This window comes from Emys orbicularis, chromosome 4, assembly GCF_028017835.1.
Source record: "Emys orbicularis isolate rEmyOrb1 chromosome 4, rEmyOrb1.hap1, whole genome shotgun sequence".
NCBI classification, from domain to species: Eukaryota; Metazoa; Chordata; order Testudines; family Emydidae; genus Emys; species Emys orbicularis.
The window spans coordinates 75,009,515-75,019,095 of NC_088686.1; the positions used below are offsets into that span (position 1 = coordinate 75,009,515).

The 9,581-nt window shown below is 43.5% G+C and overlaps 1 protein-coding gene across 1 annotated transcript in view; it reads right to left on the reverse strand.

The window, feature by feature from the left end:
* Positions 1-9,379, reverse strand: part of NR1H3 (nuclear receptor subfamily 1 group H member 3) — a 47,137-nt gene extending 37,758 nt beyond the window's left edge. The window contains exons 1-2 of the mRNA XM_065402687.1: positions 9,141-9,379; positions 2,245-2,299 (exon numbers count right to left, since the gene is read on the reverse strand). The gene's annotated coding sequence lies outside the window, so the exon portion shown is untranslated. The remainder of the gene's footprint in view (positions 1-2,244; positions 2,300-9,140) is intronic.
* Positions 9,380-9,581: the final 202 nt, after the last annotated feature.

Below are 9,581 nucleotides of genomic sequence, written 5' to 3' on the forward strand. Positions count from 1 at the left end.
TGCAAATGAGAGAGGATCTATGTAACAGCAAGAGAGCATGTGAGAGGGCGTGCGACAGTCTGTGCAACAGAGTGTGTGTGTAGATCTAATTCCCTCTGAGGCATTAATCCAAACGTGGAGTTGAACTTTCTGCAGACTTTGTCCTGCCAAGCACTGTCCCTTCTCACAGCCTCTGACATCACCACAAATGCTCAGCTGGAAAACAGTCCTGGAGTCAGGCACAGTCTGCTGGTTCTGGGCCAGCCAGTGAAATGGCTGCACTCAGGGCACACCCACCAGATGAGATGCAAGAGCCTCCCATTCCAACAGGATGTCTCCAAATACCCAGTAGATTTAGGTGCCTCCAAAGGCCCCATCCCTAACAGTCCAGTCCAGCATGGGCCACAGGGTCAATAACATTACATGTATCAGTCCTTCTGGAATTCCAGCTGAAATGAGCTCAAATCTCACATTTACATATTAGTGGAAGAACTGATCTGAGGATCAAATAAACTAAGAACAACTACATCATGGGATCAAATCAACAGGGAAATTTACTTGTATTTAGGTAAAAAAATATTTTCTTTGAGTAATAAGGTTCACAGATACATTACAATGGGTTCTTAAGCCTGCTTGCGGCTGGGGAGCAGAACCAGACCTGTCCATCACACGCAGCAGAGGAATGCCCCACTGCCTGAACTTCCCTTCAGTTGAGACAACTTCCACAGCCAGGATAATGCAGTTCTGTTTTCCTAAAGTACAGATTGTGCTAAACATATTTCGAAGGGGAAAAAAAAGTTTCCCCTAATGAAATAAATCTGAATCGTTGAATGCCAGTTTTCTGGATGATCCTTTTGTATTCAGAGTGGACTGGATCTGTGGAACTTATTACTTGAAGAAAGGAAATATGCAGGTAAGTACAAATAAATTTTCCTATTCTTCATCCTGCTAAGGTCCACAGATTCATTGCAATGGGATTTTCACAGCAGTATGCCTCCAGAGTAGGAAATAAGATCATCCTTTAAATATAGACATCCATAATATATTATATTATCCTCTAGTCTTCTCTGGGCATTAAGGAGTGGAGAGAACCTGCTGAAAATTAACAAAGGTTAAAGTCTGAATGTTCAATATATAGCGTTTTAGAGAGTGTATGTCTTGATGGCCATGTGGCTACCTAGCAGATCTCATTACAGGAGACAGGGCCGGCTCTTGGTTTTTTGCCGCCCCAAGCAAAAAAAAACCTGGAGTGCCACTGCCGAAGTAAAGGTGCCGCCCCAAAGGGCCGGAATGCCGCCCCTTCAGAAGTGCCGCCCCAAGCGCATGCTTGGGACGCTGGTGCCTAGAGCCGGCCCTGACAGGAGACATAACTTCTCTGGCCTGAGATTGCCAAATGTTCCTAAAGACTGGATTTGATGCTTAACAGAAGGAAAAATATTTCTTGAATTTTACTTAGAAATTAATGCTATAACAGTTGTAAAGGCTACTTGCCTGAATTAAAGGCACAATACTGGATCCCACCAAAGAAAGCTACCTACTTCTCAAGACTAAACATGCCAAGTTGTTTTTTAACTTTTCCTCATGGTCAGGTTTTCTAAACCTTCTATGATTTTTTGTTGCTCTCCTCTGATCTCTCTAATTTATCCACATCTTTCTTAAAGTGTGGAGCCCAAAACTGGACACAGTACAAATGAGGCCTCACAATGCCAAGTAGACGGGGATAATTATCTACCATTTCTTACATACAACACTCCAGTTCATACACCCCAGAATGATATTAGTCTTTTTAGCAACTACATCACATTGCTGACTCATAAAATTTCTGATACACTATAACCCCCTGATCCTTTTCAGCAGTACTACTGCCTAGCTAGTTATTCCCCATTTGATTTCTCCTTCCTAACTGTAGTGCTTGTGGATTTCAGACCAATTTTCCAATTTGAGAAGATCATTATGAATTCTAATCCTGTCCTACAAAGTGCTAGCAACCCTCCCAGTCTGGCATCATATGCAAATTTTACAAGCATACTCTCCACTCCATTAGCTGAGACATTAATGAAAAAATTGAAGTGTCGGACCAAGGACAGACCCTTGCAGACCCCACTAGATGTGTCCCCCCAGTTTGATGGCGAACCATTAATAACTACTCTTTGAGTGCAGTCTTTCAACCAATTTTCCAACCACCTGATAGTAATTTCATCTAGACCACATATTGCCTCACATTTCTTATGAGAACATCATGAGGGACAGTATCAAAAGCCTTACCAGAATCAAGATCAATCACATCTACAGCTTCCCCTCATCCACTAGGCCAGGAACCCTGTCAAAGAAGGAAATTAGGTTGGTTTGACAAGACGTTCTTCAATTAAATTAAGTTCTAAAAAAATTAAAGAATGGCAACAAGATGCAACCAAAAAGGTAGGCCACCACCTACATCAGGGCATTTTTTGCTGGAATATTTGACCACAGCCAAATGATAAGTAGTCAATTTTGACATTATTTGACCAGGCAACTGGCTGGCTTGCCAAGCTTAGTTCCAGCTACCACTTGTAAAATAGTATTCTCCCTCTTGTTGTACTCCAAGGTCTGCTTCATCTTGCCATAGGATTTGTATTCTTTTCTACAGCCTCTGGCAGGAGAAAGGAAAAAATAGATTTATAATCCTGTTATTCTGAATAGTTTCAGCTTTCCATAAAGTTTCCCACTGTATCACTAAGAGAGCTGGAAACTGATCTGCCCATGCCCATGCCGAAGGCCCCACATGTGCATGAAACAAATTTGTGTCTCACTATCTTTTTCAGAGAGAAGACTATGGAATTTTTAGGTTGATGGGGATCATATTTGCAATACTAACCATCCATGTTAGCACTGACTGTGAAAGCATGTGGAGAATGTCAAATACATTTCACACCTTTATTTTTATTGTGCTTGAGCTGCTGTTGACAGAGACCTTTCATGCCCCAGGGAGGGGGCTGAGGTGATGCCTGCCTGGAGTCAGCTGCCTGTGAAGGGCCTGTATAGTGAGGACATTCTTTCAGGTAAAAATCTCAATTAGAAATGATGAGTCCCTGACCACCACAGAATATAGCCACATTTATCTTTCGCAGTGATACCAGATTAAACTTGGACTGGAGCACACTGAGGAACCGTCTGGCCTTATAAAATGGAGATGAGAGGACTAGAAATAAACAGATGGTGAGCCAAGATGTTCCTTACTGCCTGCTTGTTCTTCCATATCTGGGCTATTCCCCCACCTTTCATCACTCCATGGCCAGCTGCTAAAGGGAGGAGATGGGGATAAGGACAAGGCATGGAAACCTGCAGCAGCTGCGGCTAAGAACGATAACCTGGACGTTAAAGTGTTGCAATCCACAGTGGCAGCCAAAGACAACAGCCAAATGGTTAGGGCATTGTGACCTGCAGCAGCAGCCTGATCCTTTCCTAATCTTTTAGGTGAGGCAGAAAATCCTCATTCCTCTATTATGATATCTTCCCTAGGAACACAAGGAGGGTTAAATAGCTGTAGCATGCTTAGGGAAGCCCCAGATCTCCTAAGCATAGTCTCACAGGACTCTGTACTCTGCCTGAAAAAGTCTATCCTCTATTTTGTTTGGTTTAACATATACATTTTATTATTTTTATCCCCTAACTTTCATTCAGAGAACTGGCTTTTCTCTACTAAGGAGAAAGAATTCCCTTTGTGTGTGCATGAGCGCACCTATGGGAATCAAAACAAGGACCCCTTCTAACTCTCTCTGGGAAGATACTGGCCAGGGGCTGAAGAACGGAGTCCCCAGAAAATCTAACCCTCTCTATTGCATAGGATCTACATGGGCCAGATGGGTCTGTCTCTCCCCTGGAAGTCTACCCAAGGAAATCAGCAGGGATCCCTGGAGGCTTATTACAGAAGTGGCAGCAGAGAAAAGGAACTGGACCCAAATGCCTCTTAGCACACTCTCTGGTGTTCATAAAATAATCAATTCCAAAGCCAGAAGAGAACATTGTGATCATCTAATCTGACCTCTTGTATCCCACAGGCCCCAGAATTTACCAAAATAATTCCTATAAAAACATCCAATCTTGATTTAAAAACTGTCAATGATGCAGAATTGACCACAACCCTGGGTAAATTGTTCCAAGGGTTAATTACCCTCACAGCTAAAAATGTACACTTTATTTTCAGTCTGAACTCATCTAGTTTCAACTTCTAGCCATTGAATCATGTTATACTTTTCTCTGCGAGACTGAAGAGCCTATTATTAAATATTTGTTCCTTGGGTAGATGCTTTATAGACTGAAAATAAGTAACCCATTAATCTTTTCTTGAGCTCATTTAATCTATCATTAAAAGGCATGTTTTCTAATCCTTTAATCATTCTCATGACTCTTCTTTGAGCCCTCTACAATTTATCAACTTCTTCTTGAATTGTGGACACTGAACCAGACACAGTATTCCAGCAGTAGTTACACCAGTGCCAAATACAGAGATAAAATAACTTCTCTGCTCCTACTGGAAATTCCCATTTATGCATCCAAAGATCACATTAGCCCTTTTGGCCACAGTGTCACACTGGGAGCTCACATTCAGCTGATTAACCATCATGACCCACAAATCTTTTTCAGAGTTATTGCTTCCCCAGATAGTCCCCCATCCTATAAATATGGCCTGCACTCTTTGTTCCTTGAAGCATATATTTACATTTAGCTGTATTAAAATGCATATTGCTTGCTTGCACCCACTTTACTGAGCAACCCAGATCTCTCTGCATCAGTGACTTGTCCTCTTCATTATTTGCAACTCCCCTATTTTTATGTCATCTGCAAACTTCATCAGTGGTGATTTTAAGTTTTCTTCCAGGTCACTGGTAAAGATATTAAATAGTGTAGGGCCAAGAACTGATCCTTCCATGACCCCAGTAGAAACACACCTGCTCTATGAGGATTCCCCATTTATAATTGTATTTTGAGACCTTTCAGCCAGTTTTTAATCCATTTAATGTATGTCATGTTAATTTTACATTGTTCTGTTTTTTTAATTAAAATGTTGTGCAACATCTTAAGAAGTCTATTATATTAACACTAAAAGAACAGGAGTACTTGTGGCACCTTAGAGACTAACTATGCATCCGAAGAAGTGGGCTGTAGCCCACGAAAGCTTATGCTCTAATAAATTTGTTAGTCTCTAAGGTGCCACAAGTACTCCTGTTCTTTTTGCGGATACAGACTAACACGGCTGCTACTCTGAAACCTATATTAACACTATTACCTTTATCAACCAAACTTGTAATCTCATAAAAAAATATCAATTTTGAAAATATCTATTTTCTATAAACCCATATTGATTGGCATTAATTATATTACCCTCCATTAACTCTTTTTTAATCAAGTCCTGTATTAACCACACCATTATTTTGCCTGAAATTGACATCAGACTGACAGGCCTATGATCACCCAGGTGATCCCATTTACCCATTTTAAATATTGCCACAACATTAGCTTTCTTTCAGTCTTCTGAAACTTCACCAGTGTTCACAGACTTATTGAAAATCAACATTAATGATCCAGCAAGCTCTTCACCCAGCTCTTTTAAACTTCTTGGATTAAAGTTATCTGGGCCTGCTGATTTAAAAATGTCTAATTTTAGTAGCTGCTGTTTAACATCCTCCTGAGATACTAGTGCAGTGGGAAGAGTGTCATCTTATGGTATGACATTATCTGTTTTTTTCCCTCCCAAATACAAAACAGAAATATTTACAGAACGTGTCTGCCTTTTCTGCATTATTATCAATCATTCTACCATTTCCATCTAGTAATGTATCAATACCATAGTTAGGGTTCTTTTGTTCCTAATATACTTTAAAAACTCCTTATTGTCCTTGACTCTGCTGGCCATAGATTTCTCAATGTGTCCCTTTGCTTCCCTTATCAATTTTCTACTATTTCTAGTTTCTTATTTATATTAATTAGTATCGACCCCTTTCTTCCATTTGTTATGTTTTTGGGGTTTGTTTATAGCTGCCTTCACTTCCCCTCTAAACCATGTCGTCTTTTTAACCAGTACAGCATTTTTCCTTGATTGAGGGTTTTGGGGCATCTAGTAAAGTGAGTGTTCTTGAACAATTCCAAATCATCATTCATATTTTTCTGATTAAATTATTCCTCTCAGCTGATATGGCTGATAATTTTTTTCAGCTTTGTGTAACTGCCCTTTTTGATGCACCAAGTATATATATTACTGGTTTGGACTTCATTCTGTTTGCACATTATAAATGTGATCAAGTCATGATCGCTTGTACTTAAGCTACCATTAAGCAACCATGTGTTGACAATGTCCATGCTGTGCCCAGTGCCTGAGGGGAGGAGGTGGCTGACCTCAGCAGTCAGGAGTATGGCTGCTGGTGTGGGCTGCAGGTACAATTTTTGATTTTCTATGCAGTGTGCTGCCCTTCTGGCTTCACTCCCCTCTTGGGGATTGCAGAAGGGGAAACCGCTTGCCCCTGGAGTCAGTTTTCACAATTCTATCTGGTTCTTTCCATGCCTGGGGAAGGGGTGCCAAGCCAACTCCACCCAGAGTGAGCTGATGAGGGAAGGTGCAATCTGCCTGTAGAGCCGGCTGAGCTCCCCAATGAGACACTTAATATGGGGATGAAGCAGGAGGCAAAGACGCTTCCTTTTGCCGCTGGCTTTTCTTGGCCTCGCGATCTCTCTCTGAAGTCTGCAGGGGCACCAGCTGCTGCAAACACTGCAGGAGGGGAAACAGAGCTGAGGGGGAAATCTTCCCAAAAGGCAAATGCAGCTCTGGGACACAGTTGAGAATATTAAACCAAACTGTTAGTCAGAAATCTGAAATCAAGTCTGGAATTTCCCTCAGTAAAGCCCTGCAGCTGAGGCACCTGACTGAGCAGCTGGCCACCGGGAAGGCAAAAAAATGGAGGGAACTTCAGGGACAAGGGCATTCCCCTACTGCCAATGACTGGCAGGTCTGGTTCAGGCTAAAGAACCCACTGTCACCAACGTGCAGACCAAAACACAACGAACAGAAGGTCAAATCTGAGACATTATTTCAAATATAGGTTAAAATTATTTTTTGACAACATATGACTCAGCCTGCAACTCCCAGTTGTGCAGACAGTCTGTGCCCCACAGAGCTCACAATCAAGGTTATGACAAGATGTAACTGGTGGATGAGACAGACAAATGGGGAATTCGGAGAAGGGGAGGACAAGGACACAGGAAAGTTAACGAGTTATCATACATTAAGCAGAGGTATCCACTCCCCACCTGACTAGGCAGGCAGTGAGCAGAGATCTCTGCTCTGCTTAATGTGTAACTAGTCAGCCTTACTGATACCTCACCCTTAGACACCACCGCCCCTGACGCGCTTGTCTCATCCACATGTTATTTCTGGTAATAATCTAGACTGTGAGCTCTTTAGACCAGGGGTCATTTTTTATACCATGACTGTGCAACACCTAGCACTATGTGTCCCTGATTCTTGATGGTTGCCTGCAATACAAATTAATAACGTCTCCAACTTTTCATTAAAACTAGGGGATTTAATCCCTTTTATTTCACTGGGGCCAGGTCTACACTAAAAAGATAAGTCGACCAAGCTATGTTGCTCAGGGGTGTGAAAAATCCACCCCCCTGAGCAACATAGTGAAGCCGACCTAACCCCCGGTGTAGACAGCACTAGGTCAACAGAAGAATTCTTCTGTCAACCTAGCTACCACCTCTCAGGGAGGTGGATTAACTATAGTGACAGAAGAATCCCTGTCATCGCTGTATTGAGTGGCTACACTGAAGGGCTACTGCAACTGTGCCGCCGTAGCGGTTTAAGTATAGACATTGTTTTAGAATAGAAACAGAAAGGCTCACATTTAGAATAAAAGACATTGCAGGGGATTGGAGGGGAACCACTGTTAGAGAGGTTAAAATCGAATCTGAAGACTTTCACCTCTCCGTCACCAGTTACAATCCGGCACAGGTTAGTAATGACTAAAAGCTGATTCTATTGGATGGCCCCTGTTTGAAATGAGTTGTGGTCTCAGTCAGTTCCTACTAGGACTGGTGTCCGCGACACAAAAAACGCTACCACAACTGGCCTTATTTGGCACATTCAGTAGACAGGCCAAGGATTGGATAACTCATGGCAGCACCCCTACATGTGATCCCTCCAGGACAAAGATGAGAAACACTGACAGTAATGTGAGGAAGATGACCTATCACTGCCCGTGCTATACCTGATGTGGGATTAGAAGGACCTCCATTCCTAATGTATGTCAGTCCAGAACCTCTTACCAGCACATATGCATGAGAATAAATTAAAAACCACTTAGAGAAACAAAAGAGGATTCAGGCAAGAGTCCAGCTGCCCCCTGCCTCAAATAGAGCAAGAATAATGTACAGGAGTACTGCAACCATCATGGCAGATCAGTCTGTCACCTTCCCCTACCACTGGAGCTGCAGCATTACACTGAAGCAGGGCCAGGTTGGATCTGTGGGGGCCCAGGTGATGTGATATCCCCCAAAAACATGTACAGAAGAGGCAGAGCTTGATCTAAGCATGTCAGAGAGAAACCTTACAGAGTATCTCCTAAAGAGAGACCACAGCCTGGCTCAATGGGAAACTCCCCCCCCCCCCCTTCCCCAAAGCATTCTCCATTCCTGCGTCCTATCACTGAAGACATAAGAAAATGGGTATCTTGCAGCTGGGCAACAAAAATGCACCAAATGGGTGCAAAAAGCATCCCCGCCCCCTTTTGACACCTTTCTCCTTCCACCTAAGCTGCCTCCCAACCTTACCCAAACAGACAGGCCAAGATGGATCACAGTCACATGAAAAGTTCAGCTCATTCTTTATGCCAGAAGACAATATGCCTAGGGAACAGGCCAGAATGGCTTCCTCGGCCACACTGCCCAGCTGCACAGAGGGTCCACAGTCCAAACCTATGCTCAAACAATTTATCAGGTGTTTTTCTGAGTCACCTTAAGTCTCCTTATGCCACTACAAAGCCATCATAATGGCCACCCTAACGAGATTCATGGGAACAACATACTGTACAGCCAGCGTGGGGTAGGCACAGCTTTGTAGAGCCAGAACAAGAAGGTGCCTGCAAATCCCAAGATTCCCCGGGACAGCATGAAAAGAAAGAAGTTACCAGTAAGCTCCGTCCTGCAGCTCCTCCGTGGCACAGGAAAGCCAGCAACCCCGGGATTGGACGTGACCTGCTCAATACGGGAATAACACAGGCCACAGGAGAGGGAGTGACCTGTTCGGCGCAGCCCAGTTGGTCCCAGGGGCACAGGAATGTCAGGACTCAGGAGAGGGGGCGACCGGGTGAGCACAGCCAGCCCTTAATATTTACTTCTTGGAGCTGCTGCTGAAGTTGCAGTGATGTAATGTGAGCAGCAGCCTCGGAGTCACATGCTTGAGCTTTCCCCAACTCCACCCCCATAGCGTTCCTCCCCCCCCTCTATCCCCCTGACCTCCACATCCTGGCAGCATGGCCCGCTTGACAACACAAACAGAGAGAACCAGCTCCTCCCACCTGGCCCGCCGCCAGAAAGGCTGGGACCTAGTCGAACTCAGCCAGGGAACA